The 21,938-nt window shown below is 36.1% G+C and overlaps 1 protein-coding gene across 6 annotated transcripts in view; it reads left to right on the top strand.

Annotated features, from left to right (window-relative positions):
• LOC136856093 (secretin receptor-like) overlaps nucleotides 1-21,938 on the top strand; it is a 269,350-nt gene that overhangs the window by 117,522 nt on the left and 129,890 nt on the right. For all 6 annotated transcript variants that reach the window (XM_067133727.1, XM_067133723.1, XM_067133729.1 and 3 more), the window contains exon 2: nucleotides 8,761-8,821. The gene's annotated coding sequence lies outside the window, so the exon portion shown is untranslated. The remainder of the gene's footprint in view (nucleotides 1-8,760; nucleotides 8,822-21,938) is intronic.

Below are 21,938 nucleotides of genomic sequence, written 5' to 3'. Positions count from 1 at the left end.
TCCGCACTTTATTCTGTCCGCCCTCAGATCTTAAAAACTACTGAGGCTAGAGGGCTGCAAATTGGCATGCTGATCATCCACCCTCCAGTCATTAAACGTACCAAATTGCAGCCCTCTAGCCTCAGTAGTTTTTATTTTATTTAAGGTTAAAATTATCCATAATCGTGCTTCTGGTAACGATATATGATAGGCCACCACCGGGCCGTGGTTAAAGTTTCCCGGGTCGCGGCTCATACACCGAAAGGTAGATCTGTTTTCGGTGGCCTTGATTATACGCTGTAGCGGCTGCACAGAAAACTCGATTGCGCTGAAGAAACTTCGGCGCTGTTTTTACTTGTTTAACTCTTATCAATTTCATATAATTTTCATATATTCTGCAAAAATTTTATCTCCAGATATTATGCTTTTGTCAATTTTCCAGAAGTGATATTTTTACCTTTGTCAAAACTGATTCACTTTCTGTTTTATTCTCTTTTTGGCATTTGTTTGTTATTGTTATGTTTTTTCATAAAAATGAAAAAAATGAAAAATGAAAAATTTTCAGAGATATGATTTGTCAAACTTCTTTCAATACTTTTACATATTAATTTTCTTTCGCCTTTCTCTGAAATATTAGTTTTCAGATTGAATTTTTTCCCAACCATGAATAAGTTGAACCTGACAGCTTATGAATAAAGGTTATTATTATTATTATTATTATTATTATTATTATTATTATTATTATTATTATTATTATTATTATTATTATTATTATTATTTTTTCGAAAAGTCTTTGAATGATTTTGAAATATCTCGACAGCGAAGTTTTTAAAGATATTACACTTCTTCATGGTATATGAGATAATAATATATGAGATAATAATAATAATAATAATAATAATAATAATAATAATAATAATAATAATAATAATAATAATAATAATAATAATAATAATAATAATAATTGAAGAGATTAGACCCTCTTTCAGTCATATTCTGTTAAAGAGAATGGCAGCATCAGTGGAATTGATCGTATATAAGGTCCTTTCAATTCTTCATACTACTTTCTTTTCTTCAGGGCTGATATTTGCTAAGAGAGAGAGAGAGAGAGAGAGAGAGAGAGAGAGAGAGAGAGAGAGAGAGAGAGAGAGAGAATGTGGCCGTCTAGATGTCGTGGAGTTTGCATTGCAAATTTTCAATCTCTGGAATGAGTTTGTTTAGTTGCAGAGGGTAAATTATATGATATCCGTCCCAGAGTTCGTTTATTCTAGGACTTTTCGGTAGTATTCTCAAAATGGCGAATGAAGCCAGGTGTACATTATTTTTGAATGAGGTTTGTTTAAAAGAATGAGCCTCTTTCGAGATGTTATTATTATTATTATTATATATATATGCATATGTAGTATTTTATTATTCCTACTCATATATATATTATATATATATATATATATATATATTTATATATATATATATATATATATATATATATATATATATATATATATATATATATATATATATATTCACATTATTATTATTATTATTATTATTATTATTATTATATTTTTTTCTGTGCTATATATATACATATACAGTATATATATATATATATATATATATATATATATATATATATATATATATATATATATATATATATATATATATATATATATATATATATATATATATATATATGTGCATATGTAGATAGATAGATAGATAGATAGATAGATAGATAGATAGGTAGATAGATAGATTAATATGGAAGTAAAACTGCTTCAATCTTCTAAAACATGTTTCTTTCAGTCATATCTTTTTACCAGTTAAAAACTCTATTTCCCTATTTGTGGTGTTCTCCCCTCCATTATCAATTATCTCTTGTCCATTTTCCTAATTAAAAAAAACACTCATTCGCAGGTAATTTTCCCGTGCTTAACATTATTATCCTAAATAAAATTACATTTCTCTCAGTCTCTGTCCACGCCCTCAAAATGTTTTCGACATGTTGTGAGTAAAAAATTTATTATTAGAAACTCTGAGGCATCGTGGTTCAAGATGTCGAATATTCTCTTCTGTGTATCATTGAGCTCATTATAACCCTTCATTTACTTGCGTTAATTAGTGGGGGAGAGAGAGAGAGAGAGAGAGAGAGAGAGAGAGAGAGAGAGAGAGAGAGAGAGGGTGGCGGGGGGGAAGTGCAGGTGGGGAGGTGTTGTGCTGTGAAGGAGAGAGAGAGAGAGAGAGCCAGGTGGGAAGGTGTTATGTCTTGTAAGGGGAGAGAGAGAGAGAGAGAGAGAGAGAGAGAGAGAGAAGTTGGAAAGGTGTTACGTATAATGAAGGGAGAGAGAAAGAGAGAGTGCAGGCGTGTGCGCCTGTATTGTAAAAGAGAGAGAGAGAGAGAGAGAGAGAGAGAGAGAGAGAGAGAGAGAGAGAGAGAGAGAGAGAGAGAGGGAGAAATCACTGCATCCCTTCCATTACCTCAAGAGGATTTGACGAACGCAAAGGACTCCTCGAGGAAGCTCCTTTCAGTCGAGTGTCCTTGAAATCCATCCTGACTGTGAACAGTTGATGTATGCAAATGCCTAAGAATTTTTATTGTTTATATTTTGTCTTGTGTGCATACTCATTGTGGCCTAATAATGGTCTTTAGAATTCAGCGCTGTTGGTTTTTCGATATGTCGTAAACATGTCGAAAACAAGTTGGCAACTTGTTGCATACATACACAGACATGTTGAAAGTAAGTTAATGACACACCTGATGTGATATATTATTTACATCCTCTCTTGTATGCATACTCATTGTGGCCTAATAATGGCCTTTAGAATTCAGCACTGTTGGTTTTGGATATGTCATAAACATGTCGAAAACAAGTTGGCAACTTGTTGCATACATGCACAGACATGTTGAAAACAAGTTAATGACACATCTGACCTGACATATTGTTTACATTTTGTCTTGTGTGCATACTCATTGTGGCCTAATCATGGTCTTTAGAATGCAGTGCTGTTGGCCTTTGGATATGTCATAAACATGACGAAAATGCGTTGACAACTTGTTGCATACATACACAGACATGTTGAAAACAAGTCAGTGACACACCTGACGTGATATATTATTTACATCCTGTCTTGTGTGCATGCTCATTGTGGCCTAATTATGGTCTTTTGAATGTAGCACTGTTGGCTTTGGAGTATGTCATAAACAAGTCACAAACACTGTGGCAACTTGTCGCATACATGTCACAAACATTTTGAAAACAAGTCAATGAGGAGTTGATGTATGCAAATACCAAAGTATTTCTATTGACATACCTGACATGACATATTGTTTACGCCCTTTCGTGTGTGCTCACTCACTGTAACTTAATCGTGGTGTTTAGAACACAGCATTGTTAGCGTTAGGGTATGTCATAAACATGTTGGCAACTTGTTGCATACATATCAGAAACATGCTGAAAACAAATCGACGACCGTAAGCGGAGAACGAATCTTTGGCCAATGCTGAGTACTCGTTTGAAGCACTGGTGACGACTACCATTAAGTTGGAGACATGTATTCAACATGTTTGTGATTTGTATGGGATAAGTTGCCGACATGTGTTGATGACTTGTTTTATGTAGTGTGGAAGTGCCTTTGCTGTCGACTTTCCTCTTTTATCCGGGCTTGGGACCGGCTCAAATCAAAATTCACGTGATGAGGAAGACATCTGAAACTATAGAGAAAAAGAGAGAGAGAGAGAGAGAGAGAGAGAGAGAGAGAGAGAGAGAGAGAGAGAGAGAGAGAGAGAACAAAGTCGACAGGTAGGTGATGGAGAAGAATATCCTAAGGCAAGACTCTCTAATAATCTGAATCCTTAGGAATGCACCTCGTAGAGAGTCCTTTTATCAGTGCTTACGGCAGCGAGTAATTTATGTACCGGCGCCGAGTAATCATGGTGAGATGATGACGTCCAGATATTGGGAGGTGGAAATTATTATTATATTATTATTATTATTATTATTATTATTATTATTATTATTATTATTATTATTATTTAGGGGAAGATGAGAGTAAGGAATAAGTAAATAGAGGAGGATAAGAGTAAGGAAAAGAAATGATGAACAGGAAAAAATTAATTAAACTTATTTTATCCTGAATAATGTAGATGGTGGTGACTTTTCTATCAACGCCTTATTACAAATCTCTCTCTCTCTCTCTCTCTCTCTCTCTCTCTCTCTCTCTCTCTCTCTCTCCTTCGACGGTTGATTACAACTTTCCCTTCTTTCTATTTGGTGTCCTCATCTTGCCCAGACCTGAAGGAAACACGAAAGGAAAGGTAAATTCCATATCAATGTGTTGTGTTTTCACACTAGACACCTAAGGTGTGTTGCTGCTATATAACTCTTGATTTTTTGGGATGAGGTTGCTGGCCCCACACCCATATACTCCTATATTCCTAGGTCCTTCGCGGAAAAGGGGATACATCCTAACTGACTTAACCTAACCTAACCAACCTAACTTAACCTAACCTCGCTTAACCAATTTTGGGAGCCAGTATATTGCAGAATCCAATGTGAATTATTACTGGCGGAACAGTACCCTCTATTTAGTTATGATTTTGTGTCCGTGTGTATATATATATACACGTATACACGGAATATGCACACACACATACACACATATATATACATGTATACATACGTGTATATGCAGGGTATTTCAGAATTCCAATATGAATTGTTACTGGCAAAACAGGACTCACAGTTCCTTTCTTGTGGCATGCAAATAAATACCAAAGGCTGCAAGGTTCAGGCAATGAGTGTTACAGTGGGATGTTATGGCTCGTGCAAATGAAATCTTAGCTCCAACCAGAGCCTAATTAACCTGTTGCACCCCAGTTGCAGTGCAATAATGGCGTCTTGAGTTCATTACCTTCCACTTACGCTGGGAGATCACTTAGAGATATATGGCCAGGCTTGTATCTCAGAATCTCAATGGTTCAGTGGTTCCAACCTTGATTCAGGCACAGGGGGGACTGGGGATCAATCCCACGGAGGGGAATCGACTTGGGACCCTTCCCTGGGAAGGCCTTTGTGTCTCTGTTGGCTTAAACTGAATTACGTACTGGGTGACTACTCAAATGCTGTGGGCTACATCCAGGACGGAAAAGTTAGGGGCTAGCAACCTCATCCTGAAAGAATGTTTATGAAAAAAATTTCCATTATCATTGCTATCGTACCTTTACCTTAAGAAATGGTGGTAATATAAAAGAGAGTCGAGACGACCAGTCCCCAAACTTAAGGACGTTGCGTACCGTCAAGAGCCTGGACCAAAGTAATTTTAATACATATATAGAACCCAATGGTAAGAAAATGGTAGTCCCCGGACTGGACGACGGGAAGTCTAAACATGAAGCTCATATTACACACAGAAAAATAAAGTATATGGATATACATTGTGCGCTCTTTATTGCGTCTGATTATTTATATTTTTCATTTGACTTTTATTTGACACTTTCTCAAAATCAGCTACAAACATACACATCATTGAGCAATGAGAGTAGGGTCTCTCTCTCTCTCTCTCTCTCTCTCTCTCTCTCTCGATCTCTTTGGGCTGTCTAGCTTATTCTCTCTCCACGTTATAGAGTCCATATATATATATATATATATATATATATATATATATATATATATATATATATATATATTATATAGTCCATATATATATATATATATATATATATATATATATATATATATATATATATATATATATATATATATATATATATATATATATATATATATATATATATATATATATATATATATATACATACAAAGTTAGGATATTCAGTTAAGAATTATATTGTATATTTTCCCAAAGAGGCCAAATGAAATATACCTCAAGTTGAATATTTAGGTAAATCATAATTGGATCAACAATGAATATATCAGGTTGATTTCATGGCGATTAACTTAACTGGCGAAGGAAAGTGAAATTAATAATTAACTGAGATTGTTGTCAACACAAATAGCGATTTCAGGAATCATAATGTCAGGTGAATGATCTTTTTTTAGGTTTGTTTAATAGAAAACTATTGAGATGCTGTTTGTGTCCGTCCGCACTTTTTTTTCTGTCCGCACTTTTTTCTGTCCGCACTTTTTTTTCTGTCCGCACTTTTTTCTGTTCGCACTTTTTTCTGTTCGCACTTTTTTCTGTCCGCACTTTTTCTGTTCCCACTTTTTCTGTCCGCACTTTTTCTGTTCCCACTTTTTCTGTCCGCACTTTTTCTGTCCGCACTTTTTTCTGTTCGCACTTTTTCTGTTCGCACTTTTTCTGTCCGCAATTTTTCTGTCCGCACTTTTTCTGTCCGCACTTTTTTCTGTGTACGCACTTTTCTGTTCGCACTTTTTCTGTTTGCACTTTTTCTGTCCGCACTTTTTCTGTCCGCACTTTTTCTGTCCGCACTTTTTCTGTTTGCACTTTTCTGTCCGCACTTTTTCTTCTGTACGCACTTTTTCTGTTCGCACTTTTTCTGTCCGCACTTTTTCTGTTCTTTTTCTGTCCGCACTTTTTCTGTTCCCACTTTTTCTTTTCTGTTCACTTTTTTTTTTTTCTGTGTTCCACTTTTCTGTTCGCACTTTTTTTTCCGCACTTTTTTTCTGTCTGCACTTTTTCTGTTCGCACTTTTTTCTGTCCATAATTTTTTCTGTCTGCACTTTTTCTGTTCGCACTTTTTTCTGTTCGCAGTTCTTCACTTTTTGTCTGTCCGCACTTTTTCTGTTCGCACTTTTCTGTCCGTTTTGTCCGCACTTTTTTTCTCTGTTCGCACTTTTTTTCTGTCCGCACTTTTTCTGTCCGCACTTTTTCTGTTTTTCTGTCCGCACTTTTTCTCCGTTTTTTCTGTTCGCACTTTTTCTGTCTGCACTTTTTCCTGCACTTTTTCTGTCTGCACTTTTTCTGTTCTGCACTTTTTCTGTCTGCACTTTTTCTGTCTGCACTTTTTTTCTGTCTGCACTTTTTCTGTTCGCACTTTTTCTGTCCGCACTTTTTTCTGTTCGCACTTTTTCTGTCACCTGTTCCAACTTTTTCTGTCCGCACTTTTTCTGTCCTCGGCTGTTCGCATTTTTCTGTCCAAACTTTTCTGTTCGCAGTCTGCACTTTTTCTGTTCCTGTCTGCACTTTTTCTGTTCCACTTTTTTCTGTCTGCACTTTTTCTGTTTTTTTCTGTTTAATTTTTTCTGTTCACTTTTTCTGTTCGGTTAACTTTTTCTGTTCGCACTTTTTTCTGTTCGCAATTTTTTCTGTTCGCACTTTTTTCTGTTCGCACTTTTTTCTGATACACTTTTTCTGTTCGCACTTTTTTCTGTTCGCAATTTTTTCTGTTCGCACTTTTTTCTGATACACTTTTTCTGTTCGCACTTTTTTCTGTTCGCAATTTTTTCTGTTCGCACTTTTTTCTGATACACTTTTTCTGTTCGCACTTTTTTCTGATACACTTTTTCTGTTCACTTTTTCTGTCTGCACTTTTTCTGTTCGCACTTTTTTCTGTCTGCACTTTTTCTGTTCGCACTTTTTTCTGTTCGCAATTTTTTCTGTTCGCACTTTTTTCTGTTCGCAATTTTTTCTGTTCGCAATTTTTTCTGTTCGCACTTTTTTCTGTTCGCAATTTTTCTGATACACTTTTTCTGTTCGCAATTTTTCTGTTCGGTTCGCAACGATACACTTTTTCTGTTCGCACTTTTTCTGTTCAATTTTTTCTGTTCATGACTTTTTTCTGTTCGCATTTTTCTGATACACTTTTTCTGTTCGCACTTTTTCTGTTCGCACTGTTCGAGATACACTTTTTCTGTTCGCAGTTAAATTTTTCTGTTAGCACTTTTTTCTGATACACTTTTTCTGTTCGCACTTTTTCTGATACACTTTTTTCTGTTCGCATTCGCAATTTTTTCTTTTTCTGTTCTCGCAATTTTTCTGTTCGAAAAACTTTTTCTGATACACTTTTCTGTTCGTTTGTTCGCAATTTTTCTGTTCCACTTTTTCTGATACACTTTTTTCTGTTCGCAATTTTTCTGTCGGATACACTTTTCTGTTCAATTTTTTCTGTTCGCACTTTTTCTGATTTTTTCTGTTCGCACTGTTCGCAATTTTTTCTGTTCGTTTGTCGATATTAGTGAAATGATTTCATCCACCCTCCAATCATCAGACAATTGCAGCCCTCTAGCCTCCTTAGTACTTTTGTTTAGAATTAATGCCTATCAGCATAATGGTACAGAAAATTGAGCCGAAGAAATTTCGGCGCATTTTTACTTGTTTCTACTAGGTTCGATATTATTCAGACAATTATTAATTATTAATGGTACCTGTATTTATTATTATTATTATTATTATTATTATTATTATTATTATTATTCATTCAATTTTGGTATTACTGTCGTTACTATCATTATTAGAAATGGACATTTATTCATGCTCACTTGATAATAATAATAATAATAATAATAATAATAATAATAATAATAATAATAATAATAATAATAATAATAATAATTTCACAATGTTGTGATTAAATTGTTATATATTAACAATCCCCAAATATATAAATAAAACTGTATTTTACAAATAATTCAATTTGATATAATTGTAGATTTTTAATAATAATAATAATAATAATAATAATAATAATAATAATAATAATAATAATAATAATAAGTATTTCACCTACCCTCACCAAACAAACAGAGAACAAACAGTGAACAAACTGCACAAACTAACAATATAATTCCTTACTTTCAGGCAGAGAAGTTCATCGACACCACTGGCGTCGCCTTTGAGGAGCATAATATAATGACTGATGGTGAGTAAATAAAAATCCACTACGTCTTTATAATGAGATGATGAGGTGTTGGTAATGAAGTGATAATGAGGTTGATGGTGGCGTGAGATGCGGGTATAGTTTTTATGCGTGAGTGAATGTGTGTGTTTGTGAGTTTGCGTGGTTAATTTTGTCTGCATATCTCGAGAATGGGGTGACGGGATTCGGTGGAGGTTGGTTAATCTATAGGCAGGCAGTGTCTTTCATTATGTGTGTGTTTTTGCTTGTATATCTCCAGAACGGCTGGACGGAATTGGGTGAAACTTTGTGAATATATTCCACTTGCGACGTTCTCAGAATGGTCGAAGTTTGAGAGAAATATATGTGGGTGTTCGTAAGTAGGATATCTCAAGAACGGATGGGCTGAATTATATGAAACTTGGCCAGTATATCCATTAAGGGACCATCTTTGTTCAGTTAAATTTTTAAAGAAAAATAATCATTTCTAAAACTTCACGTAATAATTATCTCTGGCAAGTATCATCAAACTTCGTTCACCCATTCGTGAGATATCTTCCTAAAACATATACTAAGATGTGGATATTTGGATGGTTTAAATGTTTCATACCTGAGTGGCCTTGGTTAAAGTATTGCATTTTATTGAATGCTCTAAGTGTCATTAATCATGTATATTATGCGTCAATATTTTGGGCAATTTATCACTCTTATTATATTAATGTATTCCGGAATATTGCAGGTAAGATTAACGGATAATTTGTATGAATTATTTCTCTGTAATTGATTATATGTAATTTGTCGTTGTAATTTTTAAGTGTGTACTGCATTTTGCCATAGTTGTGTCAATGTGTAATTTTATCTTTAGGAAATTGGTTGTGTTATTATATTTAAGGTACGGTATGATTGTATTTATTATAATGTGACTGAATAATATAGGAACTGTATTTTAATCATTATTTTATGTATATATATATATATATATATATATATATATATATATATATATATACAGTATATGTATATATATATATATAATATATATATATATATATATATATATATATATATATATATATATATATATATATATATATATATATATATATATATTATATATATATATATATATATATATATATATATATATATATATATATATATATATGATTTTACAAGTACTGTATTGTAATAATTTTTTTACACGTGGGCTAAAAGTCTAATAACAATATTTTAATGTATGCGACGTTATCTCATGACCGCATGACTACAGTTATTAATGAATAACTGCTTCTATTTCGTAAATAACGAGAGAAAACCCGCGAGTTTCATAGGATGTACAGTAAATGTACCACAGTGTAATATGCATTACTTCAGCTAGATGTCTGACAAATCTACGGGAATCACACTGCAATTTTCATAACTCCTATTAAACAGTGGAAGGTTGGGTCTTGAATTATCGGTGTTTGGAAATAAGATGAGTGTATGTGTGTGTGTTGTGTGTGTGTGTAAGTAAGAGAGAGAGAGAGAGAGAGAGAGAGAGAGAGAGAGAGAGAGAGAGATAAATCTTTTCTTCTTTGTAGAGAGAGAGAGAGAGAGAGAGAGAGGGTGGGAAATCTTTTCTTCTTTGTATGAAAGTGTATGAGAGAGAGAGAGAGAGAGAGAGAGAGATATATAGGTAATGTTACCAGTTCTTTGTGTGTCAGAGAGAGAGAGAGAGAGAGAGAGAGAGAGAGAGAGAGAGAGAGAGAGAGACGCTTTTTGATGTTAATCGAAACTGCTCTTTCCTTTGCTTGTATCAATATGTACTCAGTTCGCCTTGCTTTGAATGGTCGTCTGTTGAAATGACTCGCGCTGTTTGCTTGGTGGAATGAGAGAGAGAGAGAGAGAGAGAGAGAGAGAGAGAGAGAGAGAGAGAGAGAGAGAGAGAGAGATTCCTTATTGACAGCGTTTTGATTGATTTTGGTTTAATGGTTATGCAAGCGAAATGATCGACTGTTGGTAATGCTTATATTGTTTTTCATTTAATTGATTTTTGATTTATCTCTCTCTCTTCTCTCTCTCTCTCTCTCTCTCTCTCTCTCTCTCTATAACACCTGAACGCGACATCTTGCCGCGCGCGTCACAAAAAACGCGCCGCCTCCCCCTTAAATATAACCGCGCGTTTCACGCCGCGTTTCTCTGTGAATCAATTTGAGTCCAATTTCCAGGAGCTGATGAGTTCGTCTTGGCCTTGGGATACGGGGTTTCCTTCTTTCCACTTCGTTGTGTTTTCTCGCTTTTTGTTCGTTTATTTGTTTGTTTGTTTGTGTGTGCGTGTTCTTGTTTGTGTTTGTGTGCGTGTGGTGTTCTTGTTTGTGTTTGTGCGTGTTTACTTTCTGTTTATGTATGTATATATATATATATGTATATGTTACAGGGAATATGTGAAATGGCCAATTCACTTAGGAACATTTGATCCCAGAGGGCTAGTACTTAACACGGCGAAATAGTGATTCTTCTACACTGTTTCGCTGTGTTTAGTACTAGCTCCTGGAGGTCAAATGCACTTAGGGACATTTGATCCCCCAGGGGCTAGTACTATACACGGTGAAACACATTTGACCTGTTTTGTTGGCCTGGTACTATACACGGTAAAACACATTTGACCATCAGGGGCTAGTGACTAAACACGGCGAAACATTTGATGAATCACTGTTTCACACGTGCTTATTTGCCCACTGGGATCAAGTGTTACTAAGTGAACTGGCCATTTCACATATTCCTAGGGATTTCGGTGAAAAGTGTGGATTTCACATTCTCTGTAACACACACACACACAAATGTTCACAACAAATTGGCCACACATATTCCTTACACACACACACACATATATATATATATATATATATATATATATATATATATATATATATATATATATATATATATATATATATGTTTACAGGCAGTTTCAGTAGGTGTTGGCTCTAGAGACAAAACACCACAAAAGTCTCTGCCACATTCATACTTTAAATGAATGAATCATGGATGAACACTTTGTACAGTAAACTTCCAAATTACCCCCTTCATATTCCTACAGAGAAGACCAATCAGCTGTTTTTCTAACCCACATACATACACTGCGTCATCCATCTCTGTCTTTCAGATACTCATAAAATTCTTTGATTTACAGTTCCTCTTCAACAGTTTCTCTCCAGTAGTTTCTAGTTCTCCTTTCCTCCTTCCTCCTAACACTTCATTATTTCTTTTAATCAGCCCATCGTCCTCCATTCTCTCCACATGACTGTGCCATCTCTAAGCAGTGTAGTACATTCCCACCTCTGAGGTGTCCTTTTTAAAATTTGTTTTATGTATTTTTATATTCCTCGTCTTTTCAATTCTTCTTACGCTACATGTATTGTGTAAACAAATAATCTCGACAGCCTCAATTTTTTACTTTGTTTACACTCACCTTCAAGTTTTTATTTCCCGTAAAACATAGTTTTCTCAATAGTTTATTAATACATACTGCCCTAAAATGGAAGACTGCAATATCTGCAAAAATACAAAACTGAGAAATATGGTAGACACTCCCTTGCCTTACTACTGATTTTGCAGATACTGCAAATGGGACCCCCCTAAATACTCGTGGAAAGCACTGAAGGATCATTCTGAAACTGCAGTCACTTGTGTAGTAGTGTTTCACGAGCCCTAAGTGGCATATCTCAATTTCGAAAATTTTTTGCAGATACTGCAGTTTTCCAGTTGAGGGCAGCGTACATACATTCATGCTTTGTTCCCTCATTAAAACTTTTAATCTAGCTCAACTTTCTGCTGTCTGTTCCAAACTTTCCTAACATCCTCCTCATTACCTGTGAGTTGTTCTTGGTCTGTGTATGCTACACACAGCTTAACTTGTCGCCCTTTACTTTCGAAAATTCTCACGTAACTTTCTAAACAAACACTTGACCTAAACGTCCTCTTCCATGTCTGAACCTGCGCTGTTTTTGTCCTGTCAGTCGTTGTGTTATTAATCTTGTGTTCTCGATTAAATTCTGTCATTCACCGTCATGGTATGAAAATTAACATTATGCCTTTTATATTTCTTACAGAGGTCTCCATCACTGTTATTCATATACATTGGACAGTTATTCTTTCCCAATTTTTTCCATTGGGACCTTTCTGTCATTCAGGTATAGCTTGCAAACCCTGGTAAGCCATTCAGTCTTGCTATTACCAATACACTACAGTAATCTCATTCATAATCCAATCAGCTTTGGTGCCTTCCAATTCAGCTCTTGTATCTTCCAATCATTCAGCCTCTTTTGCCCCACATCACATCTATAAACTCACCTGAAAGGGATTTTTAAACTCAAGATAACTCCTTCTTCAACCCTTGCGTCTGCCAGAACTGTCTTTAAAATATTTACTTTCAACAGACCTTTAAAATATTCACTCCATTGCCCCAGTATTTCTGAGATCATCTTTCCTTTTGCATCATTTACTCTGAGGTCCATTTGCTCATTAGCTCTCCTCTCTGCTTCTATTTCCCTGGAGAGGAGATTAATCTCGCCATATTCTGTATGTTTTTATTACTCTCTTTTTTCACTGTCAGTCTGTCCTCCTGTATATTTGGTCATTTTCTTCTGTTCTGTCATGTAGTTCCACCTAATGTAGCATTTTTTTGCTTCACTGAAAATCCAGTTTCCTAATCCAGTCACTCACCATTTTTAGTTTTCTGTAACGCACTTTTTCTCTCCGCCCTCAGATCTTAAAAACTACTGAGGTTAGAGGGCTGCAAATTGGTATGTTGACCATCCACCCTCCAATCATCAAACATACCAAATTGCAGCCCTCTAGCCTCAGTGGTTTTTATTTGATTTAAGGTTAAAGTTAGCCATACTTGTGCGTCTGGCAACGATAAAGAACGGGCTATCACCGGGCCGTGGTTTGTTTCATGGGTCGCGGCTCATGCAGCATTATACCGAGACCCCTTTTATAACTCCTCATCTACTCCTTCCTTCTCCTTGTCTATAACTTTGGCCAATATTTCATCCATTTTGTGTTTATATGCCCTTCTCACTTCCTTCATAGCCAGCTCACTTGTTTCAACGTGACCATATGTTTATCTTGACTTGAACTTCAACCAAGTAGTGATCAGGTATACCTCCTGCCACTCCTTTTCTAGATATTACATTTATCAACTGCCTCCTCCTTCAGCTCTGCAATCACTGGCGGATCCAGGGGGAGGGGGGCACCTGGGTACGTGCCCCCCCATGAAAAAAATGAAAAAAAAAATAATATTGAAGATTTAGATAAGCATAAATAAATGTGAAAATTTAACAATAAAAATCGATCAAATATATATATAATAAATATATATATATATAAAAATATATATATATATATAAATATATATATATGTATGTGTGTGTGTGTGTGTGTGTGAGTATGTATAGTATGAAAATTGGTGCTACCCCCCCCCATAAAATTTTTCTGGATCCGCTAGTGTCTGCAAACACATAATTTAAGAGTGAAAAAATGTATTTCCAGTGATCAAGGATCTTTTCAAAAGCATTTCCACAAGAATGCCACCCATTCTCTTCATTTTACTGCAGGAACTTCATACCTACACAATAATATTATCACTTTCCGTGCCACCTTCTTTTGCATCGAAACCACCTAGCACATCTGCTCTTTCATATTCTCCAGAGCAGGCCAGGCACAGATACATCTTCCTCAAGAACACTTTTACAATCCCATTTTTCCCCATTACTGCCTTTTTCATATTCACTATGACATCTTACTGATAAAGTCCTGAAATGAACAATTTGTGTTTTTTTGCCGTTTCTAGTAGTCTTACTTATACCATGACTTCTGTCAACTGCCTGCTCTGCTCCTCTCAGCTACCTCAGACACAGTCACACTTTGAATTTCTGCATGCAGTGCCTTCCAGTGTTGTCTCACTAAATGCTAAGATATTCAGGTTCCTCTCCACAGACACCACAAACAATTACACCATCACATTATCATATCATCGCATTCATGCAGACACTGCCTTTTGTCATTTCACACCACAGGACGGCGAGAATCTTGGCCTCAGGAGGGAGAGAGAGAGAGAGAGAGAGAGAGAGAGAGAGAGAGAGAGAACCAAGAACAGTGTCTTAATGGCCAGAGAGAGAGAGAGAGAGAGAGAGAGAGAGAGAGAGAGAGAGAGAGAGAGAACCAAGAACAGTGTCTTAATGGCCAGAGAGAGAGAGAGAGAGAGAGAGAGAGAGAGAACCCGTTGCCTCCAACCTGTAAACTGTCCCGAAATTGGTTTTTGAAAAACGTGATTAGAAGGGAATAAGGGCTTTCCATCAGACCTCGAATAATAAGCACTTTTGAGAAACGATGACAGATTCCTGAATGCGAGAACGACTTCCGTGTACGTGTATATATATATATATATATATATATATATATATATATATATATATATATATATATATATATATATATATATATATATACACACACACAACAATAACATTAAACTACTAAAGGAGTTCAGTATCTAATTCGCTCTACCTCTGAAATAATACTTAAGAGGAGTTATAATTGATAAGTGGTTCGTCACCCGGGGTTCGAACCACCGACAGCAACGACCTATGACTTCAGTGACGAGTGCTCTTACCATTCAGTTGTCAAAGGAGGTATATATATATATATATATATATATATATATATATATATATATATATATATATATATATATATATATATATATATATATATATTATAAGGGTAGGAAAATATATATTTTGGTATTATGACAAAAACTTCCCTTATATTTATAAGCAAAGCATAATGTGAAAGACAAAAGTTCTGCAATATATGTCAGGCTTGTGAGAGAGAGAGAGAGAGAGAGAGAGAGAGAGAGATAGAGAGATTACATCACACAGAGACAAATGACACACACGTACTAGAACCTGCCACGTCAAAAATAAAGACAATACGAAAGCAATCTCGCAAATACTTCATCCTCACAATGGTCCAGATACACATTTTCCCCTCTATCAAAGTCATTCGTGAGACTCCACATAGCAAGAGTGTTTTCGTGACAGCTTTGCCCTAATCTTGATTCTTCTCTTGAAGTTTCTTGCGTTGCATTACTTTGAAAGTCAGCGTCATGTCCGGTTTGATTGGAGGGAGGCCTCTGAGATGTCCACTGGGATTGGTTCTTGGTTGAAGTTATTATTATTATTATTATTATTATTATTATTATTATTATTATTATTATTATTATTAGTGTTGGATAAGCTTAGGAAGCATTACTTTATATCAAGGCCTAATAGGTATTAACTTGCAAAGAAGTTTCTGTATAACAAAATGATTATACAGTATGTATATATACCCACATGCATATACATACTTTATGTATATAATATATATATAGATATATATAGTGTATATATATATATATATATATATATATATATATATATATATATATATATATGTAATTACACATTTTATTGCCTGCAATGCTATACCACACAGAACGCCGAGATCAGTATAATCCCGAAACTAAAGTCTTTCCTGTGCTTTCACTTCCACAAATCTCCACTCCGTCTGCACCCTTCTGTCTCGTAATACGTGAGTGCATCTGAAAAACCAATCAACTGTCCATTTGCACAACACTTCTTGGATCCATAACTAGACTCATCTAAAAAAGATTAGGTCACAGAATGATAAACGCTGCTGGCACAACAATCCACTTATTCCCGTGGTTACTCTTTCGTTACTTATCACTTTTATTACTTAACCGCAGTTCTGGCTTTTTCATTACTTTTTCATTACTTATATACGGCTACGCCTTTGTGGCATTATTCACTTCCTTAGCACCGACCATTTTTATTAGAATAATATTCCCCATAAATATATCGAGGTCCGTATGGAAAATGTGAGAGATATGAATCTAGCCTCTATTCCAGAGTACCGTAGGGTCGAGAATTGAAAGTCATTCTTTCTAGCCAGCGAGAAATAAGTATATATAGGGATTTCAACCTTATTCTGAACGACCGTAAGGTCGAGAATGTTTTGCGAAGGATAGACTGCCGGGTTTATAGTGGACGCAAAGGTGAAATTAATTCCATTGTTTTCGCTATTATTATATTTAGGCCATGTTTATGGAGGAAAGAGTTCACATTATATCTTCGTTGTTATTCAGACGAGGAGAAGAGAATAACATTATCAGAAATTTTAGAAAAGAAAGCAAATCATAACAAAAAGATTAGCATGGTTAAATCCCACACGAGAACGAATAAACACAATATTTCTATACAGCGTAGGATAATCAAGGCCACCGAAAATAGATCTATCTTGCGGTGGTCTCCGTATCATGCTGTATGAGCCGCTGCCCATGAAACTTTAACCACGGGCCAGTGGTGGCCTGGCCTATATCGTTGCCAGGAGCACGGTTATGGCTAACTTTAACCTTAAATAGAATACAAATTACTGAGGCTAGAGGGCTGCAATTTGGTATGTTTGATGATTGGAGGGTGGATGATCAACATACCAATTTGCAGCCCTCTAGCCTCAACAGTTTTTAAGATCTGAGGGCGGACGGAAAAAGTGCGGACGGACGGACAAAGCCGGCACAATAGTTTTCTTTCACAGAAAACTAAAATTAACAAAACAGAAGAAAGAAAAAAAAGGAGTATAGTAAAATTAACACAAGGACAAATAGATAATATAAAAAATTAATAAAACAATAATAAATGAACAAACATACAATTATGTTCCTTAGGTACACGAGGAAGAGATGCGAAAACCCTTTCCCATTTCACTGTCAGAAAGAATATTCCATAGTTTCAGCGTGAAGGGAAAAAAACGATATGTCTAAATTATGCATATATGTGTAGGTCAATAATTCATACATTGATGCATATGTATAAGATACTAGTAAATAGCTCATGCGTTCATGACGATGTAATGCAAGCATCTGAAAGATTGAAACATGAAAACTTACCAAACTCAGGTAGATTAAATGCTATAAAAACATCAATTCAGAATTTAACGTTCATGACATTTATAGTAAAAAAAATGTAAATGAGTTGGAGAGAATGGAGGGACAAGATTAAGACTGAACCCCCATTCTCTTGCTATTGAGGTTGGCCTTTGGAACAGAAGAGGGAGGGGCCGGTTACCTGTAGAGGAGAGGTTGTGTGTGTGTGGCCAAATACAATCTGAGCAACATGTAATCGAAGCATGCCCCAGGACCTACCAGATTCGGACCCAGTATGATATCTCGTCAATGAGCGACTTGATGATAGAAAGATCAGACTATGTAAATGTTTATATCGTATTTTGAAGGTTTTCAAATAATAAGATGCAAACTCTCTCATCGTGCCTCGCCCATGACTTCATTTTGTGTTACAATTTTAACGCATTTCAGTTTAATCTGAATGTGTGATGTTTATTAGTCTATTGTATATTATTGTTGTTATATGTGATATGGAATTGGATATTCTAAACAGCTCTCGATATGATCTCTTTTGTGTTATTTAAAAATTAATATTAATTATTGTTGCCATTTGTTTTGAATACAGTTCTTTTTAATTTTCTTTTCCTTTTTAGGAAATGTAATTTGTGAAATGAGTTTATGTATTTGACCAGTGTAATTTCATAATATTGTATTTGATGTTTCTGTGGAGAATGGTCAATAAAATCTATCTATCTATCTATCTATCTATCTATATATAATACTATTAATGCAAAATAGACTTTTCGGAATGGGGTTGCTAGCCCCATGCTTCGCCCGACCTTGGCTGACACTTACCACAGTTGGCTAAATGCCAGGTACACAATTCATATTTTAGGGTAATATGTATATATATAGAAATAAATTTCTGACTCACATCAGGATCGAACCCAGGTCTTTCAATTGAAAGGCAAGAGCTCTGCCTACTAGGCCACACAAGTCATAAAAGAAGTTGGACCCTGAGTGCCACCGCACACAAGGAATTACCTGGGCTAGCTAACTGCTTGCATGCCAGTGTGTTTTCCCCAACTTCCCGACTCAACAGTGACCCGATATATATATAGTTTGTGTGAATAAGTATTCATTATACATTACCCATGTTATTGATAAAGGTAATGTACAGTATGTATGTATGTATGTATGTATCATTCCATGGTATAATGCTGTGTATACCTGTATGCTTCCACGGCTCCCGTTGCAATTAAACCCTACATCGCTTCTAAAAACCCCAAATTCGATTTCAAGCTTTAAAAAGAAGCTTCACGCACCGTGCCTCGATTTAATAAGGAATACAAACTTCCTCTTGTCCCAGAACTTCAGTAAACGCTCAGTAATTCCTGAGAATCAGTCTCCGATATCTCAAAGAAATCCGGAGAAAGATTTAGCTTTGTGGAATGGATATCGATTTACGCAGTTTATCCCGGCTCCTTAGAATTACTCGGGAGAGCTTAATGAATTTCCCATTCAAGGTCTTGTAAATCTGTTGGCCCGGGAAAGTTTGCGCAGTTGATTTTATAGGAGAAATGAAGACTGGAACTATTGCTGGGAACAACGAGGTCATTCAGCGCTGAAAGTGAAATTGACAGTAAGAGGGTTTGAAAGGTGTAACAGGAGGAAAACCTCGCAGTTGCACTATGAAACAACTGTTAGAGAGGGTGGACAGTCAGATGGAAGAAAGAGAATATGAACGGAGGTACAGTAAAAGAAATGAAAGAGGAGTAAATTTATCTTTCCCAGTTTAAGGCCTTTGAATTACTAGGGGTTGGCCAGGAAAAAGGCAAGGAAATAGTTACTGCTTCCTTCGTACACTCACACAGAAGGCTCATCAGTATGGCGTTGAACCTGCCTATAGACACTGTGCCACTCACCTCCATTTTACATTCACTCTGTCTCCCAGCCTTTAATTAGTCCTCCTCTTCTCCTTCCTCCCAGTACTAACGAATTGTGCGGTACACTCTGTTCACTATCCCTTCATCTTCCAATCTTTCCACATGACCGAACCATCTGAAAACACCACCAATTTTTCTCTGCGCTAACCCCTTTTCTATCATACTTGATAAGTATCTCCACATAGCTCATATTTCAGTTATTCTTCTACCGCACGTATAGCACAAACAGACCATCTTTGCAGCTTCTTTCTTTTTTCCCCTCATTTACATTCAGCACGAAACACTTCACTTCTACAAAGGAGAACTGGCTCAGCTACCCTTTTCTGTACATTCCCACTTTGGCTTTTTGACTTTTATAAATTTTCTAAATTTGCTTCCATTTAGAGCTACTCCTCTTATTCCCTACTAGTCCTTTTACTAACCTTCTAAGCCCCTTCTTTATTACAGTCTTGAATTTTCGTGTATTTAAACCAAGATCATTCTTCAGCTACTTTCTTATGTGTGTAAATAAATACAGTTTTGCCCAAGAGTCTTCTCCTCTCAGAAATTTAGCAATGGTTTTCGGATGAGGCTGCTAACTCCACGTCCTTCTTCACCCTGGTAGCGACCCACAACATTCGAATGACTACCAGATGCATAATGAATTTTCCTTATCGAAAGAGTCACTGGTGTTTACAGGAACATACATCAATTATTGTTTCCTCTATGCTATATAGAGGTTGATTAACTATTTCACAGGCAGTTGGCATATGCAGTTGTGACTGAGAGGTTTTGAAGGTATATGTCGCTACGGGATATATTTAGTTTCGAATGAGAAGTAGCTGATTTCATGAGTATTTTGAGTTTTTTTTGTTTTTGTTTTTAGTTTTCTGTAGAAAACCATTGTGCCGGGTTTGTCTGTCCGTCCGCACTTTATTCTGTCCGCACTTTCTCTGTCCGCATTTTTTCTGTCCGCACTTTCTCTGTCCGCATTTTTTCTGTCCGCACTTTCTCTGTCCGCACTTTTTCTGTCCGCACTTTCTCTGTCCGCACTTTCTCTGTCCGCACTTTTTCTGTCTGCACTTTATTCTGTCCGCACTTTTTCTGTCCGCACTTTATTCTGTCCGCACTTTTTCTCTCCGCACTTTATTCTGTCCGCACTTTTTCTCTCCGCACTTTATTCTGTCCGCACTTCTTTCTGTCCGCACTTTTTCTCGCCGTACTTTTTCTGTCCGCACTTTATTCTGTCCCCACTTTTTCTGTCCGCACTTTATTCTGTCCGCACTTCTTTCTGTCCGCACTTTTTCTGTCCGCACTTTTTCTGTCCGCACTTCTTTCTGTCCGCACTTTTTCTCTCCGCACTTTTTCTGTCCGCACTTCTTTCTGTCCGCACTTTTTCTCTCCGCACTTTATTCTGTCCGCACTTCTTTCTGTCCGCACTTTTTCTCTCCGCACTTTATTCTGTCCGCACTTCTTTATGTCCGCACTTTTTCTCTCCGCACTTTTTCTGTCCGCACTTCTTTCTGTCCGCACTTTTTCTCTCCGTACTTTATTCTCTCCGCACTTTTTCTCTCCGCACTTTATTCTGTCCGCACTTTTTCTGTCCGCACTTCTTTCTGTCCGCACTTTTTCTGTCCGCACTTTTTCTCTCCGCACTTTTTGTGTCCGCACTTCTTTCTGTCCGCACTTTTCCTGTCCGCCCTCAGATCACAAAAACCACTGAGGCTAGAGGGCTGCAAATTGGATGTAGATCACTCACCCTCCAATCATCAAACATACCAAATTGCAGCCCTCTAGCCTCCTCAGTTAGAGTTAGCCATAATCGTGCATCTAGCAACGATATAAGACAGGCCACCACCGGACCGTGGTTAAAGATTCATGGCCCGCGACTCATACAACATTATACCGAGACCACCAAAAGACAGATCCATTTTCGGTGGCCTTGATTTTGCGCTGTACAGGAAACTCGATTGCGCCGAAGAAACTTCGGCGCATTTTTTATTTTATTTATTTATTTTTTTTTTTGTGCTGTGAAGATTGGGCTGACAGCTTTTAGGAACAGCGGGTTGAATCTTTCTTGGAGGTGTTGAGAAGGAAAGCCTTTGACCAGATGTTAGGCTTGTGAGGCACTGAAGAGGATTACGGAAAAGATTGGAGTAGATATTTTTGTCACAAAAGAAAATTTTATATTATTATATATATATGTAAATATATATATATTATATATATATATATATATATATATATATATATATATATATGTAAATAT

This window comes from Macrobrachium rosenbergii, chromosome 34 (assembly GCF_040412425.1).
Source record: "Macrobrachium rosenbergii isolate ZJJX-2024 chromosome 34, ASM4041242v1, whole genome shotgun sequence".
Classification (NCBI taxonomy): domain Eukaryota; kingdom Metazoa; phylum Arthropoda; class Malacostraca; order Decapoda; family Palaemonidae; genus Macrobrachium; species Macrobrachium rosenbergii.
The sequence above is the reverse complement of the archived record's forward strand: the minus strand, read 5'-3'. Positions and strand labels throughout refer to the sequence as shown.